Genomic DNA, 15,993 nt, shown 5'->3' with positions numbered 1-15,993 from the left:
TTCATCTCCGGAGGCTGACTTTTTGAAATCACCTACATGGTGAACTTTTGTGCTTCCATCAGGGAGCCACACCCAGTTCATGATATCACAGACTGGTGAGGCATCACTATTCCCTTCAAATAATACTTGATCACCAAATGACGTAGTGAAGTTGATCTTTTCCATGTAATACATTAGCTTTAAATGGTGATGAAAATAATTATGAAGAGAAAGAGAAATAAAAAAGTACATTATCAGCATCTCATGTCCCAGCACAGAATGAGTACATTCAATCATCATTATTCAAGATGAAATCCTTCTAGAAACTCTGGTAAAACAGTTTATTAACCCATTTAGGCCTGACCTAAGCTTTCTGAAAACCCACCTGCCATGGCTGTATTGTCTGCAAACTGGCACAGCTGTGCCCTCTGAAAGGCCCTCTTCCTGGCACACATTGCAACATGTCATGGAGGGCATGGGCCACAGCATACACAGCCTTGTACACATTATAGGCTACCCTGAGGTCAGACACATCCAACAGGGTGGTTTCTGCTGTTCCCAGGTCCTCTTGTCCAGTGCACACCCTTCCACCAGCATCCAGCCACTCTGATGGAAGAGGTGCAAATTTACACTGAAATGTGTGCTCCCAAAACTGCCTCACCTAGAGAAACAAAATGATTACAAGTGGGCCTGTCTACTGCTCATTAATATGTGCTGTCCCGTCCAAATAATTGTTGAAATTATGCCAAAGACCCACTATGATATTTTCATGGCCTTTGTCCAGGTCATTTTGAGGATGTATTTTCAACAAGAATTCCTTGAAGCCTGGTATCTCTCCACGACGGACCGAAATACCCAGGGCGCCTCTCATATACGGCGCGTAGCGAGGAGTCAGGAGCTTTGGTTCTTCCATGAAGCCCACATCAACGATCCACTGTAGACCTGTCACTTTCTGCTATACCACCTGTTGATTATAACAACAACAATAATACAAATTATTATTATATCATAATATCATAATTATAATTATTATTATCCGAATGTACACTAAAACAAATGCAATATAATAACATTCCAACAACATTTAGTTTCAGCAATAATTGGTTTGATTATTTGCAGAGGAAAAAAGTTTAAAAATAAAAAATTATTGAGCATTTCATTTGATGAACCAAAGACTGATTAAATTGCATCGCAATTAACGCTGACCCAATGAGTTCCTAAATTAACGTGGATCATAATGCCAACCTCATCCATGAGTATCATCAGACGGATCCCATATATAAATACAAAGACAACGTGAGCTGTGGATTTCTTCATCACAGAGACAATCCTCTGGACCTCAGCGGGGTCGCTGCTCCAGGGAAAAACCACCACGTAGGCCAGGCAACCCCAACCAGACCGGGCCAGCTCAGACTGGAACTTTCGGGACACATCGTTGCCATAGGCATCATCATAATACAACACTCCTACCCAGGTCCACTCGTACCGTCTCATAATCTGGAGCATGGCTCGCACCTGATTGGATGAAGAATGAAGAGAGATGTGCAGGTCAAACTACCGGTAGATTATTCACATAATATTGGAAAACCAGTAATGAGTTCATTTCAACATTTGCTATATTTAAAGATAAAACCCTAAACCTGACCGAAAATAATATTTTAAATGGTGTTTACATGCATATAACAAGTCAGATATGAGGTGAGGCGAAAACCAAGAAGAAATTCACTTGAGCATTTTAGGTTAAATCACGGGTCAAATTTGACCCACTAACACCAAAAGTGTCACCAGGTTATATCAATCACACTCTATGGGAGGTCAAGTGTGTGGAACAATTAGACGTTCACCTGGATGGTACTACTGATGACTGTTCTGAAGAAGGAAGGATGCTGATTCCGGTCACTCAGACAGGAGCACATGGCATAGTAACTTATCTGAAAAAGACATTATGTGAAACCTTTTTATTTTTTCCTTCTCTCCTTTCCCCTGCAAGCAAATCATGAGTGGAGTAAGGCAGGGACGTGCAGAGAATGTTAGAGAGGCATGGGCTGAAATTTCTGAAAAGGCCTTTGGTGGAAATATTGAACTAAGCATCAAGTCAATACAAGAGAAGTTGCGTAACGGCATGGATTTCTACACAGAAAGGGCAATTCTTTCAACATAAGATGCTGCATTCGAGTTCAGGAGAGTTTGGACAAGGCAATTCTCTTGAATGCCGCCTTCAGGTATTGCATGGAAAGAGGGCGCATTTGCATTTCTTTCACCATAGTAAAAACAGCATTCATGGTCTGGAGAGGGCACCTTTTACACAAGGATAAAAGGGCAGGGGCTCAAGCCCCCTTTTATGTGTGCACGTGCCTGGAGTGAGGACTGATGACGCTGTTCTCATGCAATTGTGTTCATAGACGCTTGACAAAGCCAGATGCAAAGTGTTGGATTCAAACCCCCAGACAAGGTGGTGGGCATGTACTTTTCCACTGGGCCACCCGAGTACCTTCAATGTATTCCTATGTTATCGTTGTCGTTGTAACATTATTATGTACGGCTCACATGTGATTCAAACATAAGATTTAATTACAACATGCCAGATTTCACACCAGCTAAAATACTATATACATTGTACAGGTGATGGTAGGTGATGGTACAAAGGCGAACCAAATATGAAACTTACCAGGGGCACTCTGTACAAACCTAATACACTGGAGATGGCAATAGAATGTGCTGAGGAAGAAGCGCCCACAATTCCAAGCACTGGAGGAGAGCCGACACAGCTCTCATCCAGCTGAAAGTGCTCCTCTCTCCCACTGACCAATGACAACGCTGCACTGAATGTAACTCATTGTGTGAAACAGGTATCATAGAGAATATACCCCAGAGTGACATTAGGCAGCAGGCTGGGGTTTCTGTTGATCTCTGTAATGGCAAAAGCCATGGTCTGGGCCCATCTGAATACGTCAATGTTGAAACTAACAGACAAGATGCCAAGGTAACTTTGACCATTTATCATTGTAGAAATATACATCAACTGATCCTATGTACCATACATCAAAACAAGGTCACTGTTCTCTTCCTTGCTATTGTATTTGTGATGCTCACCCATAGCAAATTGGTTCCTGTTGCTCGGAGGTGAAAGACAGATCAGGGAAGACAGAGGAGAAGTGGATATCAAACACGCTACCCAGAACCACGTCCCCAGGCTGGTAGATTCTGTTGAGATTAAACGGCGCCTGCAATTCACAAGAAGAGGAAGATGAGGAAGACAAAGGAGAGAAGGAAAAGAACAATATCATGTAAAAGGGCAGGTGTGCATGAGAGAAGCCCTCATGACTGTCCTCCTCGGTCTAACCCCCTCCCTTCTCTAAATCCATTGTCCAGTTGTCAAGTTTTATACACAGTGCTGTGTGCCATCCCCTGTGCCACCTCATGGCATTACGTAATCTTTCACAACACCCACCCAAAAAGGCTCAAAATCACAACATTTCAAATATGAAACCCCACATTACGATCTCACATTCATGTAAAAACTTCAGAACCAGTAGCTATGCCCCTCCCAAAAAACCTTTTGTCCAATGCTAGCTAAGAATAACTTCCTGCTTGCCAATGCTTGCCTTGGCAAGCTGCCGGTTGCTAAGCTAGCATTAAAAGCTTTTGTCCAATTTGGACAAAAGCTTTTAGGGGAGGGGCATAGCTACTGGCTAATTGTCCATGTTATAGGGCATTAACGAAAAAGTCGACAAGTCGACTCAGTCGACTTCATTACACAAGTCGACGTTATAACGTCACAATGACGTTATGATAACGTCCTCTGGTGACTCCGGTGACGTTCAGAACTAGGCCAGATCACAACTATACGAAGATAAGGTAAAGAATGTTTTGAAGTGCTCCTTTATCATGAGAAAGAAGATAGCAGGGGCGCTACTGGTATCCCTCAAACCACCGGTGCTCATGAAAGGTAATACAACGAGCAAAAGAGGACAAAATGTGCCACAGAGGCACAACAATCCAGGTCCAGGCACTCAGGTGGATTCATAAATAAAAGGCCTTTATTTGGGCAACGGGCTAGATTAGAACATTAAAAGAACACCAACGTGTAACAGCAAATGCCTTCTTCAGGGTACTGAACAAAGACAACGTGTAGACCTAATTATTGGCCTACCAGAAGTGTCCAGGGTGAGGACCTGCAGTCTGCAGCCTGCAGGCCCCCTGTTGGCATCCTATGATCCTACACATGTTGTCTATACATGAATGAAAGCACAAAACAGGGTATACAGTCTGTTTAAAAATATGTTACTTTCCATGGTTATAGAGGATTAAAGGGCAACATTAGGACCAGTGTACAATACAGCAGTTAAAAGATCAACTTAAATGAGTCATACTTTACAGATATACTATAGGAGTAGTTTCTTAGAGCAGCTTTAACTCTTTAACTTTAAACCAAGGACAAAAACAAGGAAAAGACATACATACTGTACTTGCAGTACAGTATGTGTGGCGGTGCAACAGATGATGTCCTGTAACGCATAGTTTCTCAACGTCGGTTCTGGGGAACACCAGGGGTCCTTACAGGTAATACATCGACATCCTCTGGTTAACCATACCATAACTTCACCCCACAGACAGATATGCACACAGGCTCTTCAGGGTTGTTTTAAATTCAGAAAAAAAAGAACAGTTCCCCTCTCAACTCATATCCCCCACTCATATTTTGACATCAGTGTGTAAACTAGTGAAAAGTAAAAGAAGAACTTGTGACTAAATAATAGGATCCATCGGAACACAGGTTTTTTTTTTACCCCATTTCCTGAAAAGTATAAGGTTTCCACTGGAGAGCGACTCTATCTATATTTATGGCATATACTATGGCTCCAGTGGTGGAAAAAGTTCCAAAATGTTTTACTTGAGTAAAAGTATCAATACTTGCAATGTGGAAATACTCTGTTACAAGTCAAAGTCTGGAATTCAAAATTGACTTAAAGTAAATGTACAAAAGTGTTGTTATCAAAATGTACATAAAGTACCAAAAGTAGAAAGTAGGCTACTCATTATACAGAATGTCCCATTTCACAAGTTTTCAAATGTTTTGAAAATAGCAGATCTACAAGCTCACAATGTGTTTCTTTGTGACACACTGTGAGCTTGTAGATTGTCTATTTTCTAAATTAAGTGGTAACTAGTAACTCAAGTTTTCAAATAATGGTAAAAGTTGTAATTGTAAAAGTAGAAGTAAAAGTATTGGAAATTGGAAATACTCCAGTAGGCCTAAAAAAATTATATATATATATATATATATATATATATATATATATATATATATATATATATATATATATATACCTATAATATTTTAACTTAATTACAGTACTCGAGTAAAAGTTACTTTACACCACTGTATGGCCCTCACATGTTGTTAATGGATTTGAGCATGTTTTAATAAGATCTCCGGTGACTCATTGCCCTCATTAGAGAGGTAAACATTAATTATCTCTCAACATCGCACCTGTTGAGCCGGTATTTCATCAGCCCTGGGCCACATGTCAGCAGTGGTAAACACACAACAGGTTTTCATTCCTACCCAGCACCCACCTGTTTTGTCACTGTTTTGTCACTGTGTGCATATTGTGGGTTATCCTTTTGACAGATATGCACAAATACATGCATTTTTGTCTCGGCCCTATAGGGAATGAAACAAACTGAATGAAACAAACTGAATGAAACAATAGCAAAACACAGCGAGAAGGAGGATTACCACAACCACTGGGTGGCCATCACCCCTCCCCCCCCCCCCCCCCCCCAGCACCAGGCCTGTAATAGAAACAACAGTAGATGAAAGACTTGCAGTGAAAAATGTTAAAATAACATAGCCTACATTCAAGAACTAGAGGATGTTGTCTGTTACGGGGCCTATTTGTATGCCCGGTAGCCTCACACAATAAACAAAATAACGAAATAAACTCCAAATAAACAATGATCACAAATAATAAAGACGTTAATAAACAATTGAGCTGGTCGTGAAACCGGAGGTTGTGGACCATTGGTAACATGTCATTAGGTCGAACTCCCTTTGGTCTTACCACCTAAACCTAACCTTAACCCTAACCCTAACCTCAGTAAAACTATGCCTAAACCTAACCCTAAACCTAACCCTAACCCTAACCTCAGTCGACCCAACGGGAGTTCGACCTATGGGGCAGTCCTCGGACCATCAGGTATATGAAGCAGCACGGGTGCCGTGTCTGGGGAAATCTCGCTCTTTCGAACGACCATCATTTCGACAAAGGAGCGTCGGGAGGGTTAGCGACTCACCCCACAGAGGTTAGGTTTAGGGTAAGGGTTAGAGTTGGGTGTCGAACAGATGACACGTAGTACTAGTAACAGCGAAACACTCCCGCCGTGTCCATGTTACGACAGGCCGTTTTATGAACGGTAGAGCTCGGAGTTTGTGTGTAGTAGTGAAACCACACATAGCAATACAGCAGTCAGTGTTGTCACCGGCCCTGAAATAAGACAACAAGTGGCTGTGATAACTATACTTACTGTAATTCACAGAGACCAGAGCAGAGAGATGGACAGTAAACCTAACGCATTTGCCAGGGCAGAGCGCACAGTTGCACAGTCCGCAGCAAGACATGGGTAGAAGTAAACTGAAATAACAAAAAAGTACAACTTTTACATTCCGGTGGTGCCAAGTGACACCATAATAACATTAACATTATTAACATTATACTGCTAGTTCATATTACAATCTGACAGACCCAGGACAAAAATTCACCCGTCCTAGACATTTTGCACTCTTGGCCCCCAAACTGTGAAATAAACTCCCTGTCGCACTAGAACTACAGACTCACTCCCTAGCTTCAGTCGTGGCCTGAAGACTCACCTCTTCAGACTCCACCATAGCCCATAGCACTTTCCATAACACTCGCCAACCCCCCACTGACCATCTGACCACCAGAGGCAGATGGCATTTTCTTTTTAAATATAGCGTTTTTACTGATTAGGTGCTCGGCCTACCTATGTTATTTTTGTCTAGATTGATATTTCTATGCATTTGATGTATTGATGTACGGTATTACCTTGCTTATTGTATTGATGTATTACCTTGTATTACCAATGACAGATTATCTTAGCGGTAAACTGAAATAATGGGCCCTACCTTCAAGACAGCCATTTCGATGTGAAGCCCACTGAACATGATCACAAAGTGGTCCTCTCCGTGGCTGACCACTGGATCTCCTTGGCTAAGACACAGAGAGGCTGGTCTGCAGCAGGCAGAGGCATCTGGCCAGGATCCAGGTGCTGAACTGTTGCTCCAACATCCATTGAATGTTTTATCATGGCAGCAGGGTGTGCGTTGTCCATAAATAAAGGCAACATTGATGGCTGCAGAGGGGATTACTGTCTGCTGGATATCGGCAGACCATGACACTCACGTCGCCTGGTTTGTTTACGGATCATCCAGGGCTGCCTTCGCTGTTTTTGCTGTCATGTGGAAATCAAGGGGTTTCAAAGGGCCTTTTACTGGAGGGGCTATGCCTGCTTTGTCATTCGAACCGCTGGTGGCGCTATTATAGGGGTGTAACAATGTAGTAACTGTATCGAAATATTGTTTTTAACTTAAAAAATCGAAGTATATCGAAATGAAAACAGCTAAAATCGAATCGTATCGTTTTATTTTGTATCGTATCGAATCGGCAGTGCAAATAATCGATTGTATCGATACTACCTACTTGTGCATTGTATTTAGCCAAAGACAAAATTAAAAGGAGGATAATTACGTTTCCTTTCCATATAGCTACACTGGTCTTTCGATAAATATGCGTAATCTCTGGGTTCATGTCAAGGTGCAGGTTTGTCAATATACAATGTCCATGTATTTGGCAGATAATCACTGTGTTTACTTATTTATATCCATAATAATACATGTTTCCCTTAAAAACCTGCACTATCCACAGACACCTTTCACACAGATTGAATTTCTTTGATAAATAGTAACTATATCGATTTTAAATCAATGAATCGAATCGTATCGTATCACCATGAATGAACCATGCAATATTGTCCACGTATCGTATCGTCAACCATGTATCGTGATATGTATCGAATCGCTATTAAAATGTATCGTTACACCCATAGGCGCTAACCTCGCGTCACCAGGCTTTCTTGGGGGAAAGCCTGGTATTCGGAAACCACAAGCAGAAGAAGCGGCGTCGCTTTGTTTTGGTTCCTGCCGTTTTTCCTCAATCCCTATTAAAATGCTCGAGTAGCCTAGTGTAATCTTGCCAGTCGCTACGAGTTGGACTAAAAGATACATATACCAAACAAATTTTCCAAAAGAAAAAATATGCTGCATCAACGGATTTATTTGGTGGGCCCTAAAACTTAAGCGCAGGGGAATTATTTTGGGTTAAAACTGTTTCCGGTTTGACAGTTCCGGCCAAAGTGTAGTCCGTCTAGGACTACAACATGACGTAGAGTGGTTTCCGCTCTCGACCGGAGAAGGGATCCCAGACTAGGTGGCGCATTGGTGTATGCTTGTGGCAAAGGCATGATTGACTTAGTGGATGGAGTAGACTGGTTAATGACAAGCACACCACGGTCAGAGGCAGAGCCTACACAATAGAGAAGATCCTAGTGCTATGAAATGAGTCATTTGCTGTTCCAGAGCTTGAATTGAGGTCAATATTGTCCAACTCAGCTGTTGTGAAGAGACCATTGCCTGTGCCTACAGCCGGTCACGGCTGTACCTTTTCTGTCTGTAGTACCGTTTGACACTGTTGAAAGCAAACGGCTGTGAGATTTTAAGAGTGGCGGTTGTAGTTTCCAGAAGCTGGGTCTGGTGTTTTATGTTCAACCCCTGCTCAGAGGGTTTACTATTACCTAATAAATACTAGAATTATTTTTCAAAAAGCTATTATTTTCTTGGAAACCTACCCTGGGGACAGAACAACTTCCAAGTTGAGGATTTATATGTGTATACATTATTTGTAACTAGAAGCAGTGCTCTTCCGAGCACAGGTCTCCACCAGGCCAGGCGTCCTGGTGGTGCTACTGTATAATAGGCCAATGTAAAACGGGTGGCATATGTGATCACAATCGGACACTGCATGCATGAGTTGAGGCATTGTGTTCCAAAAATGTGTTTTGCTAAAGTCTACCTGCTGGTGGCGCTATAACAGGCCAATGTGAAAAGGGTAGCATTTGTTCCTTGACATAGTGGGAATATGTGTGGCAAATTTCACAGTAATCGCAAGCTGCGTTGATGATTTGAGGCATTCTGTTCAAAAACGGAGCAATCCTGCAAACTTTGGAAGCTAATATTAGCCAATCAGGATGGAATATGAAATATCAGACGGATCAGACTTGATTACATGACTATAGAGATACTGTGTACTGATTTGTGTTATTTTTTTCAAAACGGCTCAATCCTACAAACTTTGGAAGCCAATCTTAGCCAATCAGGATGGAATATGCAAAATCGGACAGATCCATGTCGATCACATGACTGTCGAGATACTGCCTACCGATTTGTAGGATTTTTGGACAAAATCTGTAAGAGTAGTGTACAGAAATGTGTTTTGCGAACATCGGCCTCATTGGGGCACTAGAACAGGCCCATTTGAAAAATGTGGGTCAGAGGTTCTGAATTGGCATCCAGGGAGTGTGTGTGCTCATTTTGGCAGCGACCGGGCCAACGGTGACTGAGATTACGTGGTAACAAACTGCGAGGACGCACAGACACACACACACACACACACACACACACACACACGGACGGACGGACGGACGGACGCACACACGGACGCACACACACACGGACGGACGGAGGGGAAAACATACTCTCCCCCATGCCTTCGGCTGGTGGAGACAATTATCTACTACAGTGTCATGAAATGCATGAAATCATTGCCGATATGGGGAATAGTGTCATTGACAGATTGCAGGACACACAACATTATTTGTTAACTTTAAGCCTTGCCTCACCTTCTGCCTCTGCCCAGATGGGCGTTGTGAAAGATAACGTAATGCCATATAGTCTAGCGGAAAGTTGACATGATAGTTCAGTTGGTGATAAAAGCATGACATTTGGCACAGATGACTTTCATATGACCCTAATTGATAATCAACCTCTGGACACACAAAATTCCAACATTTTTCAAGATGGGAGTCTTCAGAATGGCTGCAACTGGACCTACGTTTTGGACTACATAACTTTGCTGGGGCTGTAAATCTTTGATTCTCAGCTCATTTTGATCTAAGAATAATGTTCTAGAGGTATTTCAATCAAACAAGATAAAAAATACATTAGGTTTCAATATGGCGGCATATTTTCCAATATGGCAGCAGATACATTACAGAAATGTACAGCTGCTCATAGTTAATCCACAGTTGGAGATACAAGCATGAAATTTGGCACAGATCACATTTAGACTACCCTAATTGATAATCAACATCTGGCCACACATAATTCCTCCATTTTCGAGATGGCCACCAGTTTTTATAATGGCTGCATTGCAACTGGGCCTACGCTTTGGACTAGATTACTTTGCTGGTGCTGTAAATCTTTGATTTATGGCGGCACATTTTCCAATATGGTTGCCAATAAATTGACATTACTGCTTATGGTTAATCCACATGAGCTTGTAACACATATTTGTGTAAATTACCACAGAATCCCTTTATGGCACATTTTAAAGTGATTCTGTAGCTTTAGAATGACCTATAGGTTCAAATAGGTTGACATGTTTTTAAATATGGTCACCATAAACACACTTAGATCCTATAAAACTTAGCATCTTTTTAAATGTATTTTGTATTGTATTTATTATTTATTTATTTTTGCTTTTTTTATCAGGCAAATCATTATAAACACATTCTCATTTATAATGGTGGCTGGGAAAGTGACAGGCCTGTGTGCTAGCAACTGCAACCACAGAGGGGTGTAGATTAGTCCAGACTTAAGGTTTTTGCAGCGTCCAGAAAGTTCAGCTCCTGGCATGATTTGGCCATTGCTGGAAGATCCATCCATTGTGGAAGCCCAAGTGAATTGGACTTGGCAAAACAGGACTACATTAGAGTGACAGGCCCCATATATGTCCTGCTTGGAATGCAGATCTCTTGCAGTGTTCTTTCAGAGCAGCATGTTGGTAGAATACAGTCATATGATCGTTGCTTTCTTGCAGACAAGTGCAGCCTTGCCTCATTCACTTCCTTGTAGGAACTACCTTTATCGTACATAAAGTACTACAAACTCCTCAATGACTTCCATGTCTTCATCAGTTACTGCAACAGGTGTTGAACCTAATTTGTTGAAGACCAGGGATATCTTCTCAAACACGTTCCATGTCTGCCATGCTGACCGTCCATGGAAGAACGAAACTGTATTGCATTCGCTGAATGCATGAAAGAACCTGATGAATTTGATCCCATAGCTGATGCAATTTCATGAATTGGGATCTATCTGTGGTTCTTCCCCCTTCCAATGTCAATCCACAGATTTTTCAAGCCAAGTGAAATAATAATTATAATGGTTACCTACCCCTCCCGTGAGGGAAATTCAGCCCAACCCAGCTGATTTGCTGCCCACAAGGAGCGTGTGAGCAATTAGGGGTTAAGAGTCTTGCTCAGGGACACAGATCGACATTGCTGGCCTGGCCTGGAATCGAACCTGGGGCTCTGGTTCCCCAGGCGGGCTCACTAACCATTCAGCTATGGCTGAAACTGCTATGACAATGAAAGTCAGTATCTGAGCTTCAGATGATGGCAGCTGACACTCCATGATTCGCAGCATAGGCTGCATAAAGGAACATCCTTGTGTCAGCTTCCTTGTAAGTGAAATTTGAAAATGTATTCACTAATAGCTAACATCGAACCCCATGCGACTAGTGTGCTACAGTGTCAACCAGTGTGCCCTGGTCAATTAGGCTGGGCATCGATTTTGAAAACTGGTGGCCATCTTGAAAATTATGGAATTTTGTGTGGCCAGAGGTTGGTTATCAATTAGGGTAGTATAAAGGTCAGCTGTGCCAAATTTCATGGTTGTATCACGTACTGTGGATTAACTATGAGCAGATGTACATTTATGTACATGTATCGGCAGCCATATTGGAAAATATGCCGCCATATTGGAACCTATATTATTTATGAACTTGCCTGGTTGTAATACCTCCAGAACATATTCTCTTATATATCAAAAGGATAGGGAAATCAAAGATTTACAGCACAAACAAAGTGATATTGTCCAAAACGTAGGTCCAGTTGCAGCAAACTGTCTGGCCATCTTGGCAAATGTTACATTTTGCGTGGCAAGAGGTTGATTATCAATTAGGGTAGTATAAACGTGATCTGTGCCAGATTTCATGGTTGTATCACCAACTGTGAATTAACTATGAGCAGATGTACATTTATGCAATGTATCGGCAGCCATATTGGAAAATATGCCGCCATATTGGAACCTAATATTATTTCTGAACTTGCCTGGTTGTAATACCTCCAGAACATTCTCTTATATCAAAATGAGAGGAAAATCAAAGATTTACAGCCCAAGCAAAGTGATATTGTCCAAAACGTAGGTCCAGTTGCAGCCATTTTTCAAACTGGCTGGCCATCTTGAAAATGTTGGAATTTTGCGTGGCCAGAGGTTGATTATCAATTAGGGTCATATGAAGGTCATTTGTGCCAAATTTCATGCTTTTATCACCAACTGAACTATCATGCATTGAAATCAGCATCTTTCCGCTAGACTAATAAGGTGGCACAGGGGATGGCACAGCACTGTGTATAAAATACACTGGACAATGGATTTACAGTAGTTAAACCGAAGAGGGCAGTCATGAGGGCTTCTCTCATCATACACCAGCTTGCACACCTGCACTTGTACATGATATTGTTCTTTTCCTTCTCTCCTTTGTCTTCCTCATCTTCCTCTTCTTGTGAGTTGCAGGCGCCGTTTAATCTCAACAGAATCTACCAGCCTGGGGACGTGGTTCTGGGTAGCTTGTTTGATATCCACCTCTCCTCTGTCTTCCCTGATCTGTCTTTCACCTCTGAGCAACAGGAACCAATTTGCTATGGGTGAGCATCACAAATGCAACAGCAAGCAAGAGAATAGCAACCTTGTTTTGAAGTATAGCACCAGGGCTGGAATTTCAGGGAGGACATGAAGGCCATGGCTTTCGTTGCCCCTCGGTTTGGCCTTTGCCCCTCAAAAAAAATGGCATGACCTGAGACCACACTTTCTTTATCGTCAATATATAGACACCAGTGTCTCTTTCTTGTCATGTAGACACCAGTGTCTTTTGTTGATATTCTGAATTCTTAATTCCCCCAATCCCAATCTTTAAACCAATCCAGTGAATTATACTAAATTATATTATATTATGTATAAATGATGTTTTATTTGATGGCCTTCCTGTCCTGGCATTTGGCCTTTGTGCCCTCAAAAATGGACAACACCAAAGGCCAAGTGGCCTTGCCCCTAAAATGATGAAATTCCAGGACTGTATGGTACCATAGGATTTGTTGATGTATGTTGATAAATGGGCACAGTTACCTTGACATTGTGTCTGTTAGTTTCAACATTGATGTATTCAGATGGACCCAGACCATGGCTTTTGCCATTACAGAGATCAACAGAAACCCCATCCTGCTGCCTAATGTCACTCTGGGGTATATTCTCTATGATACCTGTTTCACACAACGAGTTACATTCAGTGCAGCGTTGTCATTGGTCAGCGGAAGAGATGAGCACTTTCAGCTGGATGAGAGCTGTGTCGGCTCTCCTCCAGTGCTCGGAATTGTGGGTCCTGATTCCTCAGCACATTCTATTGCCATCTCCAGTGTAGTAGGTTTGTACAGAGTGCCCCAGGTAAGTTTCCTGCTTGATTCTCCTTTGACCATCAACTATCAAGGATGATGGTAATTTGGTTGTTTATCAAACATAATATGATGTACAATGTAGTTGAAAGACATATTTACTTGCAGGCAGAGCATGTGTGCGGAGCGGGCAGATGTTTCAAATGGTCAGAGTGCAAAAAATACAGACAGGATATCCTACAATCCTACATACTGTACAGTATATCCTAAAATATATTTAAGAAAATAACAAAATAAAATAAATAAACACTTCATATTATAACTAAAATCAGTACAATAATATAATATATAATAATGTAAAATAAGTGCAAATTCATTTATCATGATTCAGCTCATCTGTCATGATTCAGTTACAGTAATCTGTCATTTCACCAATTTCCTATACATACGGTCGCACTTAGAACAACAGACTCACTCCCTAGCTTCCGCCGTGGCCTGATCCTCTTCAGACTCCACCTAAGCCCATAGCACTTACCATAGCGCTTGCCTACCCTAAAATGGCCAGACATGGAGATAGCATTTTTTGGGTTTTACATAACGTTTTTTATTGATTAGGTGCTTGGTCTACCTACGTAATTTTTGTTTTTTTCTATATTGATATTTCTATACTGATGCAATATCAGTTTAATATCAGTAAAGACCTTGCCTATTGTATCAATGTATTATCTGCTTATTGTAAGTCGTTCTGGATTAAGCGCTTCTGCTAAATTGTAAGTGTAATGTCTTTGGCTACTAACTGCACCTTGCATGGCAGGGGAAACTGTTGAAGCGTGTCGAGTGCGTGGAAATGGTCTCCCACAATAGCCTACTATATAACTGGGGTTGGGGAGTAAGCTATTTGTCGTAAAACCTGGCATGTTGTCATTAAATCTTATGTTTGAATCATTGCGAGCCCTACATAATGAGGTTACAATAATGTTAAAAATAGAAAACACATTGAAGGCACTCGGGTGGCGCAGTGGAAAATTACAAGTCCACCACCGTGTTTGGGGGTTTGAATCCACCACTTTGCATCTGGCTTTGTGAAGTGTCTATGAACACATGTGCATGTGAAGAGCCTCATCAGCCCTCACTCCACTCATGCTTTGCTTGCAGGGGAAATGTGGAAAAAAAAGAAAGAGAAGGAGAAAAAAAGGGTTTTACATTACAGAATGTATTTTCCAGATAAGTTACTATTCCATGAGCTCTGGTCTGAGTGACCGGAATCAGCATCCTTCCTTCTTCAGAACAGTCATCAGTAATTCCATCCAGGTGAATGGCTTTTTAGATGTTCCACACACTTGACAAATACCTACCCCTAGTCTATAGAGTGGAATTTATAATTCAAATCTCTCTTTTGCTTTTGTGTATTATTGCTGGAACCTAAGGTCTTTGTTGACAGCATAACAAAAGAAAATAATAATGCTTTCCATTGTGGAATCAGTGTAGGAGATACAATGATTCAGACAGACAGACAGACAGACAGACAGACAGACAGAGAGACAGAGAGACAGAGAGACAGACAGACAGACAGACAGACAGACAGACAGACAGACAGACAGACCTTCAGTTGCCAAAGGTCAATGATTTACCGCTATGTGAATAATCAGTTTAACCACGTCTCTCTTCATTCTTTATCCAATCAGGTGCGAGCCATGCTCCAGATTATGAGACGGTTCGAGTGGACCTGGGTAGGAGTGTTGTATAATGATGATGCCTATGGCAAGGATGGGGCCCGAATCTTCCAGTCTGAGCTGGCCCAGTCTGGTTGGGGTTGCCTGGCGTTTGCAGAGGTTTTTCCTTGGGACAGCGACCCCGCTGAAATCCAGAGAATTGTCTCTGTGATGAAGAAATCCACAGCTCATGTCGTCTTTTCATTTATATATGGGATCCGTCTGATTAAACTCATGGATGAGGTTGGGATGACGATCCATGTTCATTTAGGAACTCGTAGTTTTAGGGTTAATTGCAATGCAATTCAATCACAATTAAACTTCAATACAGTTTAATCAGTATTTGGTTCATCAAATGAAATGAGTAGTAATTGTGTATTTTTACTCAATAATCAAATATTCAAACCATTTGTCAAGTTATATGGGATTTTGGGGAAACTTGAAAATGGCTTAGCCAGAGGGAATCTGTGGTTCAACTCAATAAACACAACTT

This window comes from Nannobrachium achirus (genome assembly GCF_963921795.1).
Source record: "Nannobrachium achirus genome assembly, chromosome: 12".
Classification (NCBI taxonomy): Eukaryota; Metazoa; Chordata; class Actinopteri; order Myctophiformes; family Myctophidae; genus Nannobrachium; species Nannobrachium achirus.
This window is presented reverse-complemented; position numbering follows the sequence as displayed.